We start from the raw sequence: 13,186 nt of genomic DNA, 5'->3' as shown, positions 1-13,186 counted from the left end.
AGGGTCTATCTCTATCAGCCCCAGGTCCTGCTTCATCCCTGCACTGAGAATGTGAAAAAAAAGGGTCTGGGCTGCAGACTGGATCCCTGACTGGAACCTCTGTCTCGGTGATGACCACCAAAGCTGAGGTTGTTCAGTCCACCATGGATTGTAGACTTATAACAAAAATTGCACAGAAAAGCATAAAGGTTTACATAACCTATGACATGCTATAATAAAATGTTAACCACAGCCAAGCCCGTCTCTTAACACTGATTCAAGTACCTAATAATATGGAGCCATTTGAGTTTGTTATAAATACCTTGACGCAATGGTACAAAAACAACAAAGTCAGTCAGCACAGATTACATTTTGTATTTAATTTCAAGATTAAAAAAAATAAAAAATAGAAGAAACCCGCACACTGCTCCTGCTAGTATCACTGCTCTTTATTAAGCTTTAAGTATCGGCCTCAAGGCCTTCATCAGAGATTTGAGTGTTTACAACCTGCACCCTTATGTAGACACTGCTCCACCAATGCATCGAATGGGTATTGGAGTCGAGGGAAAATAAGCAAGTGTTACCAAATATAACAATGTGCATTTCATAAGTATTATAAAGTGTGTACATAAAACGTATTAAACCAGACTAAAACCACAATGAGGACATCGACCTATCAAGTTCACATTCACATCAGAGTATTATTTATAACATGATAGTTTTTATAACATGATAGTATGATATCTTGACTTTCTCTGTGCCACAAAATCTAAAAAGGTAGAAATGTCATTCAAATGTATTGCGACTGGATAATCCAGGTTGTTACTCCTGATGGAACTTTTACGTTCACTACTTCTCTTTGAGAGAACGAGAGGTTTTACCTACATAACACAGCCCACATGGACATTTAATTATAGATAACATGGGTGGTGGAGCGCGTAATAATGTCATTTATTTGGACCCGTTTTTTTGTACGTGGATGGCAGAAATATTCAAACTTCATATTGTTGCACTGTGTGCAACCTCTGCATTTATAACTACCATTCAGAAGAATGAGTAAAATAACCTGGCTCATTTTCTATTGTGGGGCAGTTGGCATGGACCAATCTGTCACGTAAATTGCGACCTCTCCTATATACAATAAGTGGTGGGTTCTTAAATTCAGCTGGCAGAGCTGGGTCTGATGTTAAAACATGCCAATTTCAACAAAATGGTCACACACTCAACATAAAGTACAGTACTTTTATTGCACAAAACAATACATGATCACGTAGAAAAACGTCTCACTATGGTAACTTTACATTTTCTGTAAATCTGATACCCTCACTTTGATGAAATGGATTTTAGAATACTTGGTAAAAAAGGGTCAACATTACATTACACACAGCTTCACTACTTCCTGTCAAGTAAAAATGATTTAAGGCATTATCACAGATATGTCATCATATTAGGCAAGAATTAAGAGTAGACAAAGTTATCGTGTCAGGTGAAAATTATATCAAAAGTTTTACCATTGCAACATTTGATGTAGTCACGTTCACCGTAGTTGTCTGAAGCATGAAATAGAGTTCACAGCTGGCGATGCCTCATCGCGATTGGTTATTCCCCATCATTTGCGACAATGTCTATGAGCGTCACTAACTTTCCTTTGCGTTACCTCAAACTGTCGTGATTATCAGCTGATATAAACTTTTAAGAGTTGATTTTACTCCTGGCTCAGAGTTTGTCTGAGCAGTGTCTTAACATCATCCTATAACCAACTCTGAGGTGAATTTTTCTTCTTCTTCTTCTTCTTAAAACAAGGTTTAACAGGATTCCTAGGACCTTTTCTGGGATGATTTGTGGATACAGGCCCTTATTGGTTGATAGAATCGTCAACAACAAAAAAAGGCACATAGTATTCAACCTGTCAGTTGGAGCTGGACCCCAAAAGCCTGTCAGTTGGAGCTGGACTCCGAAAGCCTGTCAGTTGGATCTGAAGCTGGACCCCGAAAGCGACAATCTTCCACAAGTGTGTAGGCTACTTTGTTTTGTCATCAAAACAAAAAAAGTCATACATCACACATCATAATGTTCTATATCATTCTTGTACTGTTTTCAATAGGTCACCAGAAGACGCAGGACGAGAGGGGTATACTACGAAGCAAGCTAGATCTACTCACAGTTTTCTAAAGCTAGCTAGCTTCACTTCGCATCCAATTCAAGCTCATTCATCCGTACTATGACATTGGATATTGCTCATCTGCCTGCGGCTAACTCTAGCAGGTTTGTAACTGCACGTGCATGTTACTCATGGCAACTCCAACGCCAAACTCTTTATTTAGACAATGCTGAAACATCAATCCATGGGGAAGTGTCTGCCTAATTTTCATTTAGTGCCGAAATCAAAATTAAAGCAAAGTTATCTTGCCAATTCAATAGGCTAGAGTGTGAAATAGTCTTTTAGAAGTGCTGTCTTTATTTTATTATTTTGGTGTGCTTATCAATGCACAAGCATATTTTTCCCCACTCCTATCGATACAATAATTGTATTAAGTCATACAAAAGTTACTGTGCGTGAAGTTTCAAATACATTTGATGTGATTATGTATTTTAACATTACTATATTTTAACACATTTGATTAATAAAATATTTTAATGAGTTGTTTTCCTGTGAAGTTGATGATGACGAAATCTTTGTGAAAGAGAGGGATTCTGATTTCATTGGTCCTCAACTCGCGGCTCACACACTTCATTCAAGATAAATGTAGTTAGGTTGACGATAGTGATGGAATTTAGGTTTACGAGTGTTTTAACGATGCATCTTTCCGAATAATGTAACATCCGTTTCCCAAAACACCCCGCAGAGAGAATGGTCGCTAAATGCATCGTTGGAGCATGTGTCGATACTGATTGGGCGGAAAGAAATGCTGCGCTCGGATCAGCTTTCTCAATTCAAATCTTACTTTAACATTAGGACTATTTCGCAATACTGATGACGGATCAGCTCCTAGAGAAATTTGACCACCTACGGCTGCAAATATTGACGCGGCTTTTCCAATGCTTACCCAATCAAAATGCATTAAATCTCCGATTTGGCACATGATTGCGCACGTTAGCAAATAGATATAGAACAATTAATTGCATGTATAGTCCTATGGCCTGCTTTTTTATGCAGTCATCTCTTTATGCATCATTTGATTTTAATCATTTTTATACGTCGCTTGTTTGTATAAATTGCAAAGGCATTGGCAACTTTGTAATAGTAGTCAACTTTTGTCACAGAGCAACACCACGCGATTCTATGTTTAGCTGAGATCTGTGTATAAAGTGAAGCGGGAGGGCAAAAAAGCATCGAAGGACGCACTTAGTTATTCTATAGACCACTCGTAGAACAGCCACCTTCAAAGTAATGACTCGGGACGTCGGGTTTGAAATTAAAGCTTATGTTAGTAATACAACTTGTTCACGTTATATTTAACAACTTTAGATTCTACAAAACAATAACATTAAATTGCTATCGAAAGTCAGGATAATCACTGGATAATCACTTGTCACTTGTACATACATAACATAACATTAAAGTTACAAATTGGTCTAAGGCAGACGTTAAGATTACAATCATTTTGAAATGCAACGTTAATAACGATGGTTTTGGAAACAGCGCGGAGATTTACCGGGTCGCCTACGAAGGTTCTAACGATGCACTTAGCCTTAAGATGCTCTTGGAAAACCAGACCAGGGTTCGTTCTGAACGATTCGTTACCATAGAAATGTACCTGGCTAAAAGCTAAGCCATTTTCGTTGTACATATTATTCCGAGTTGACCAAAGTTACCTCGCTAACTCCTCAAACTACATTTGTAGTATAGGGCTCTGAGCAGCCTGTTTGTATGGTGGACCAAACTGGCCTATACCCTGTCTACGTGCTATTCTCAAAAAGGGCTTTAGTTTTTGAGATGCCCCATACCCGAGGTGGAGCAAAATACAACCATGTCTTCCATCTCCCATTTATGAAATGTTCTATCCTACACAGTACAAACACAAAATGAAACATACTTTTTAGGTTTATGACAAAATGTCTGGATGCAATATTCTACCCAGGAATATCCAACACTGAAATCTGTTACTCTTATTATTCCAAATGTATCTTTGGATCTTTTCTGCTGACAACAATGAAAATTAATCTTTGTCTTTAAAGGGTAGGAAGCATGAGTTCAGTCAAAGTAACAATGTAGTGTGGTCAGATTTAGTCATGGTGTGGTTACCTATAACTCCAAAAATAGTTATGTTTTGAAATATTTATGATTATTTTCAGATATCTTTCGGAGCAACCCAAAATGCACTATTGTCAGCGTCATATGGAGAACCGGCGTTACCTAGCCAGCTCAATCTGGCTAACATTAAATTTAATACCAAGTGTTGGCGTTGGTGAGCTACTATGTACATCCACGAAGAAGTAACTATATATATATATATATATATATATATATATATATACTTCTCCGCTGTGCAATCCGGTTTACGAGCCAGTCACGGGTGCACCTCAGCCACGCGATATAACCGCCATCAATAAAAGACAGTACTGTGCAGCCGTCTTCATCGACCTGGCCAAGGCTTTCGACTCTGTCAATCACCGTATTCTTATCGGCAGACTCAATAGCCTTGGTTTTTCGAATGACTGCCTCGCCTGGTTCACCAACAACTTTGCAGACAGAGTTCAGTGTGTCAAATCGGAGGGCATGTTGTCCGGACCTCTGGCAGTCTCTATGGGGGTACCACAGGGTTCAATTCTCGGGCCGACTCTTTTCTCTGTATATATCAATGATGTCGCTCTTGCTGCGGGCGATTCCCTGATCCACTTCTACGCAGACGACACCATTCTGTATACTTCTGTCCCTTTCTTGGACACTGTGCTAACTAACCTCCAAACAAGCTTCAATGCCACACAACACACGTGGTCTCCAACTGCTCTTAAACACTAGTAAAACCAAATGCATGCTTTTCAACCGTTCGCTGCCCGCACCCGCCCGCCCGACTAGCATCACCCCCCTCGTTTCGACCTAGAATATGTGGACAACTATAAATACCTAGGTGTCTGGCTAGACTGTAAACTCTCCTTCCAGACTCATATTAAACATCTCCAATCCAAAATCAAATCTAGAATCGGCTTTCTATTTCGCAACAAAGCCTCCTTCACTCACGCCGCCAAACTTACCCTAGTAAAACTGACTATCCTACCGATCCTCGACTTCGGCGATGTCATCTACAAAATAGCTTCCAACACTCTACTCAGCAAACTGGATGCAGTTTATCACAGTGCCATCCGTTTAGTTACCAAATCACCTTATACCACCCACCACTGCGACCTTAATGCTCTAGTCGGCTGGCCCTCGCTACATATTCGTCGCCAGACCCACTGGCTCCAGGTCATCTATAAGTCTATGCTAGGTAAAGCTCCGCCTTATCTCAGTTCACTGGTCACGATAACAACACCCACCCGTAGCACACGTTCCAGCAGGTATATCTCACGGATCATCCCCAAAGCCAACACCTCATTTGGCCACCTCTCCTTCCAGTTCTCTGCTGCCAGTGACTTGAACGAATTGCAAAAATCGTTGAAGTTGGAGACTTTTATTTCCCTCACCAACTTTAAAAATCAAATATCTGAGCAGGTTTATCTAGGTTTATCACTGCAGCTGTACATAGTCCATCTGTAAATAGCCCACCCAATCTACCTACCTCATCCCCATACTGTTTTTATTTGATTTACTTTTCTGCTCTTTTGCACACCAGTATCTCTACTTGCACATCATCATCTGCTCATTTATCACTCCAGTGTTAATCTGCTAAATTGTATTTATTCGCTCCTATGGCCTATCTCCTCCTCCTTTTGCACACACTGTATATAGACTCTTTTTTCTACTGTGTCATTGACTTGTTTATTGTTTACTCCATGTGTAACTCTGTGTTGTTGTCTGTGTCACACTGCTTTGCTTTATCTTGGCTAGGTCGCAGTTGCAAATGAGAACTTGTTCTCAACTAGCCTACCTGGTTAAATAAAGGTGAAGTAAAATAAAATATATTAGTCCAATTTAGGCACTCCCCCTTCTCACCAATCCTTACATATTTTATGGTTCGACAGGAAGATGAAGTGATAAGGGAGAAACAACGGGTAATAAACCAAAGGGGATTTGACCTGACCTCAACCCCCTTAAGGCCTAATCCAAAGACCTCCACCTGTATCCACTATAGCAATGCTGTGACAATGCTGAAACACATTCCAAAGCCATCTGGCTCCTAGAGAACTTCGGATTAAAAAAACAGTCTCTTTCACTCCTTAGATACTAAACTTCTGAGTATAACAATGTTCCAAGTTTAACCCAGAATCTTACAAACCTAAAGCATGTAATTAAGAAATGCATAGTACAATCACAGCAGTGATTGAAAGAGGGTATAAGGCATGAGTTGAGGTGTTCAGAGGCTTGACTTCAGTGCAGGACAGGGGTTGAGGTGTTCACAGGCTTCAGTGCAGGACCGGTTCATCATGGATGGATGGTGTTGGAGAATAGCTCAACTCTTCCACTGAGGGCAGGACAGGATTTGACGAGGAAGAGAAAAAACAATAACACTACACAGTTAAACAAAAGAGCCAAGTCAGGAGTAAAATCATTGATGTGTAATAATGGGATTGTGCTCGTGTGTGAGTGACTCTACATACAGTAATGAGAAAATTGATAGGGGTACTCACAGTGCTTGGAGAGGAAACATTCAATGTGCCAGTGGATGAGAATGAGATGTGGCTTCAGTTCATGTCAGGAGTTGACAATGGTAGTCACTTCTTAAATCAGGTAACAGGAGGGGACTTAGATGTAAATACAAATAGCAGATACATTCCATTACAGCTGCGCCATCTTAGGTTTGGGCAACGAGTTTCTCCATGAAGTTAAACTCAGACATCTCAGAATTCACAAAGTCAAACACAGACTGCGCATCTCGCCCACATGACACATCAAAGTAGCCCAAGAAACGTTCCTGAATAAAGCCCTGATCATCCACATACCTTACAACTTTAAGCAGACTGGTGGCGCCATAGGTCCCAGAGGGGTGTTGCAATTTTTTTCCCCCGGGGCCTAGAGTTTTTCCTTATCTGGTAACCTAACCAGGAAAACTCTGGACCCTATAAGGTATGCCAGTGATTAATACGTGGTAAAAAGGTTTCATGGGTTATGATGGGACCATTTTTTTCTAATCAGGTCACATGCTTTTAAAAACCATGACAAACTGCAGCAACCTTATACTTGTTCATATGAATTACACTACCGTTCAAACGTTTAGGGCCACTTAGAAATGGCCTTGTTTTTGAAAGAAATTTACATTTTTTTTGTCCATTAAAATAACATCAAATTGATCAGAAATACAGTGTAGACATTGTTAATATTGTAAATGACTATTATAGCTGGAACTGGCCGATTTAAAAAAAATAAATTAAAAAAATGGAATTTCTACATAGGCGTTGAGAGGCCCATTATCAGCAAATGTCACTCCTGTGTTCCAATGGTACGTTGTGTTAGCTAATCTAAGTTTATCATTTTAAAAGGCTATGTTAGCACAGCTGAAAACTGTTGTAATTATTAAAAAAGCAACAACTGGCCTTTTTTTAGACTAGCTGAGTATCTGGAGCATCAACATTTGTGGGTTCGATTACAGGCTCAAAATGGCTAGAAACAAAGAACTTTCTCCTGAAACTTGTCAGTCTATTCTTGTTCTGAGAAATGCAGGCTATTCCATGCAAGAAATTGCCAAGAAACTGAAGATCTCAACAGTGATGGGTACTACTCCCTTCACAGAACAGCGCAAACTGGCTCTAACCAGAATAGAAAGAGTGGGAGGCCCCGGTGCACAACTGATTAAGAGGACAAGTACATTAGAGTGTCTAGTTTGAGAAACAGACGCCTCAAGTCCTCAACTGGCAGATTCAGTAAATAGTACCCGCAGAACACCGGTTTCAACTCAACAGTGAAGAGGCGACCCAGGGATGCTGGCCTTCTTTCAAAAACAAGGACATTTCTAAGTCACCCCGAACTTCTGAACAGTAGTGTATATTTAGACTAGATTAAGAGGGGGATTTCCTCTACCCAGACACAGACACAACCACTGATAGACAATAGAACTCACAGGGTTTATGCAACTGTAGGCCTAATAACATTAATTTGCATGTCATCACTATCATCCCATACAGCATGTCCAATCTCTGTTTAGGTGCAGCCTAGGCTGCTGCAACATTTATGTAATGAGTTATTGCTTGTCTGTCCGGAATGATTGTGTTATCACCTTTGCTAAATAAATACAGAAGGGAAAATAAAACAAATGTGCCGCGTCAACCTCTCTCTTTAATCACACTTAAGGTATTATGCGATGGAAGCTATCAACATATTCTGAATGGATTACGACATCTCAGAAAATACAGTTGAAAGTTCCATATGTGAAGCAGGTAAAGTATCGTAACGTGCAATTACCTCTGCAAGTAGTTTCTCTTGTTAGCGGAACTTTCCCTCTCTTCGTGTTCTCTAAACAGCCAATTATTGCATGCTGTGAGGTTCTGTGTTATACACTATAGCCCGTTACCATATCATATGTGATGGAATATTATTTGCTGTTGGCTTGTGTGGGTGTATGTGTTATGCAACATAGCTGACTTGAGACCTTTAACAGTTTCAGGGCCATGGGCCTTTTCTCGTGATGGAAAAATACAGAATAACATGAAGACAGGAACTGTGCAATGAGTTGTGGGGGACACATACAGAACGTAGTGTAGCAAACCACAGACTGTCTTTTGTTAGAACTCAAACTTAGCAATAACAGAAACCAGATATGTGATAATGGTATCTAGGGTATGAGCGCATAGATACTCTACACAGCAACAGTTACATCTATCAACTGGAGCGTCCGGGGGCTGGGACCAGCTCGTGCGCCAACAATCAACGATAGGTTGAGTAAACCACACTTAACCTCTACTCTGACAGGCCAGCTCGGAAGCAGGAACTACTTCTGTCAGAGTATTAAAGAAGATACCTTTAGGGTGTTGGCCAGTTCTCTGTTTGCCCTGCGAGGTGGGACAGAGAGCCCGTATATACGAAAATTGCATTTACCACTTATTGCTTAGCTAATAAAAAGTACATAGTATACAATCAGTGACTCATTGTCATATTTATCCTGATACCAGACTCGATTGACGCAACCCTAACAATGCCCAAAAATGCAGTGGTGTCGATAGGCAGCTTGATACCGTCTCTGTTTCTTCTTACTTTCTCGTTGTGTTGCGCAGTTTGAATACGCAGTCCTACGTCCATTACATAATCGATGCTTAAATCTGATGTGGGCATGTATATGCTCCCTGCTTTTGTTATGGTGTTTGGCTGAACAATTGATGAGATAGGGTTAGTTTAGTGGAGTCTGCCACTAGCACAGTCTGTAGTCATTTCCCCATTGCGACCGTGTCTGTGCCTCGATCTAGGTTGGGCAGAACTAAACATGGCGGTGTTCGCTTTAGCAATCTCACTGGAATAAAGACCTCCTCCATTCCTGTCATTATTGAAAGAGATTGTGATATCTCAAATAGGGCTACTTAATTTTAGATCCCTCACTTCCAAGGCAATTATAGACAATGAACTGATCATAATCTTGATGCAATTGGCCTGACTGAAACATGGCTTAAGCCTGATTTCATTTACTGTGTTAAATGAGGACTCTCCTCCTGGTTACACTTGTGACCATATCCCCTGCGCATCCCGCAAAGGCAGAGGTGTTGCTAACATTTACTATACCAAATTTCAATTTACAAAGATTGAGCTTCTAGTCATGAAATCTATGCAGCCTATTCAATCACTTTTTATAGCTACTGTTTACAGGCCTCCTGGGCCATATACAGTGTTCCCTGAATTCCTATCGGACCTTGTAGTCATAGCAGATAATATTCAAATTTTTGATGACTTTAATATTCACATGGAAAAGTCCACAGACTCACTCAAAAAGGCTTTCGGAGCCATCATCGACTAAGTGGGTTTTGTCCAACATGTCTCCGGACCTATTCACTGCCACAATCATACTCTGGACCTTGTTTTGTCCCGTGGAATAAATATTGTGGATCTTAATATTTTTCCTCATAATCCTGGACTATCGGACCACCATTTTATTACGTTTGCAATTGCAACAAATAACCTGCTCAGACCCCAACCAAGGATCATCAAAAGCAGTGCTATAAATTCTCGGATAACCCAAAGATTCCTAGATGCCCTTCCAGACTCCCTCCACCTACCCAAGGACATCGGAGTACAACAATCAGTTAACCACCTAACTGAGGAACTTAATTTAACCTTGCGTAATACCCTAAATGCAGTCGCACCCCTAAAAACAAAAAACATTTGTCATAAGAAAGTAGCTTCCAGGTATATAGAAAATACCCAAATCCTGAAGCAAGCTTCCAGAAAATTGGAACAGAAATGGCGCTACACCACACTGGAAATCTTCCAATTAGCCTGGAAAGACAGTACCGTGCAGTATCGAAGAGCCCTCACTGCTGCTCAATCATCCTATTTTTCCAACTTAATTGAGAATAAGCACAATCTAAAATGTATTTTTGATACTAGGTTCCAAGAAACAAAGATCTTCTGTTGGATCTGACAATTCATCTTGATGGTTGTACAGTCGTCTCAAATAAAACTGTGAAGGACCTCGGCGTTACCATGGACCCTGATCTCTCTTTTGACGAACATATCAAGACTGTTTCAAGGACAGCTTTTTCCATCTACTTAACATTGCAAAAATCAGAAACTTTCTGTCCAAAAATGATGCAGAAAAATGTATCCATGCTTTTGTCACTTCTAGATTAGACTACTGCAATGCTCTACTTTCTGGCTACCCGGATAAAGAACTAAATAAAACTTCAGTTAGTGTTAAACACGGCTGCTAGAATCTTGACTAGAACTAAAACATTAGATCATATTACTGTAGTGCTTGCCTCTCTACACTGGCTTCCTGTAAAGGCTATTGCTGATTAAGGTTTTACTGCTAACCTACAAAGCATTACATGGGCTTGCTCCTATCTTTCTTTCCGATTTGGTCCTGCCATACATACCTACACTGTCCCTAGAATTTCTAAGCAAACAGCTGGAGGCAGGGCTTTCCCCTATAGAGCTCCATTTTTATGGAATGGTCTGCCTATTCATGTGAGAGGCGCAGATTCGGTCTCAACCTTTTAAGTGTTTATTGAAGACTCATCTCTTCAGTAGGTCCTATCGAGTGTAATCTGGCCCAGGGGTGTGAAGGTGAACGGAAAGGCATGAGAGCAACGAAACCCCCTTGCTGTCTCTGCCTGGCTGGTTCCCCTCTCTCCACTGGGATTCTCTGCCTCTAACCCTATTACGGGGGCTGAATCACTGGCGCTCTACCATGCCGTCTCTAGGAGGGGTGCGTCACTTGAGTGGGTTGAGTCTCTGACGTGATCTTCCTGTCCGGGTTGACGCCCCCCTCAGGTTCGTGCTGTGGGGCAGATCTTCGTGGGCTATACTCGGCCTTGTCTCAGAGTAGTAAGTTGGTGGTTGAAGATATCCCTCTAGTGGTGTGGGGGCTATGCATTGGCAAAGTGGGTGGGGTTATATCCTGTCTGGTTGGCCCTGTTTGGAGGTGTAGTCGGACGGGGTCACAGTGTCTCCCGACCCCTCCCGTCTCAGCATCCAGTAATTATGCTGCAATAGTTTGTGTCGGGGGGCTAGGGTCAGTCTGTTATATCTGGAGTATTTCTCTTGTCTTATCCAGTGTCCTGTGAATTTAAGTATGCTCCCTCTAATTCTCTCTTTCTCTTCTCTCAGAGGACCTGAGCCCAAGGACCATGCCTCAGGACTACCTGGACAGATGACTTCTTGCTGTCCCCAGTCCACCTGGTCATGCTGCTGCTCCAGTTTCAACTGTTCTGCCTGTGGCTATGGAACCCTGACCTGTTCACCGGACATGCCAACTTGTCCCGGACGTGCTGTTTTCAACTCTCTCTACCGCACCTGTCTCCAACTCTGAATGCTCTGCTATGAAAAGCCAACTGACATTTACTCCTGAGGCGCTGACCTTGTTGCACCCTCTACAACCACTGTGATTATTAGTTGACCCTGCTGGTCATCTATGAACGTTTGAACATCTTGGCTATGTACTGTTATAATCTCCACCCGGCACAGCCAGAAGAGGACTGGCCACCCCTCAGAGCCTGGTTCCTCTCTAGGTTTCTTCCTAGGTTCCTGCCTTTCTAGGGAGTTTTTCCTAGCCCCCGTGTTTCTACATCTGCATTGCTTGCTGTTTGGAGTTTCAGGCTGGGTTTCTGTATAGCACTTTGTGACATCGGCTGATGTAAAAAGGGCTTTATAAATACATTTGATTGATTTTCTTCAGGTCACTGTACCCCCTTTCGCACAAGGCTCTGACTTTCCAAAAAGCAGGCAAGGACAGCAATACAGGTGGCTTGATGGAAGGCTCCCTGTTAACCTGCTGCACTTTTGATACCAATTGGTATTGAACGCCCTCACCTTTTCATCCTTCTTCATGAAACTGTTCTCAGGCAGAGGTCGACCCTTTGTTTTAATTCGCACCTTTTCTGTGTACTCCAGAGAATGAAAGTGTTTCTTCAACAAAAAGTCCACAACATTTTCGGTAGCATTAGCCATTCTGCTGGCGAAAACTGCATGCTTGTGCTGGTAGCTAGCTAGCTACTGCTACTTGCTTCTGAAGTTTGATATTATTAAATTCAAATTCATTTTTTTAAATTACAGGAGGAGGTAGATTTGAAATTGTTTTATTGGTTTTAGAACTGTATTTTTGTCCAGTTAATGCAAGTTATTTCAATTGGCCTTGCTATCACTTTTTACTCTCAATCTCTATCCAATAATGTCACCAAGTTTCTCGACACACAGAACCCCCCAGAATGCTCTGCAGCACAACCCCAATACAACACACTAGGTTCATTCTCTGATCATAATCCTATGATTGGATGGATAAGATGTCAGTTCATACTGCAAAATCTTTGATTGGTTGCAGGTCATCCTCTGGAAGTGGTCATAATTACCATGTAGGTCTATGGAAGGGGGGTATTGAAGTCAATCTAGCCAGAGGAAAACTGAAACTAGCTGTCCTCCGGCAACACCATGGTTCTTCCCCAGAAAGTGCTGTTGAGGTTACAAAATACC

This window comes from Oncorhynchus clarkii, chromosome 19 (assembly GCF_045791955.1).
Source record: "Oncorhynchus clarkii lewisi isolate Uvic-CL-2024 chromosome 19, UVic_Ocla_1.0, whole genome shotgun sequence".
Taxonomy (NCBI): domain Eukaryota; kingdom Metazoa; phylum Chordata; class Actinopteri; order Salmoniformes; family Salmonidae; genus Oncorhynchus; species Oncorhynchus clarkii.
Note: the sequence above shows the minus strand (reverse complement) of the source record.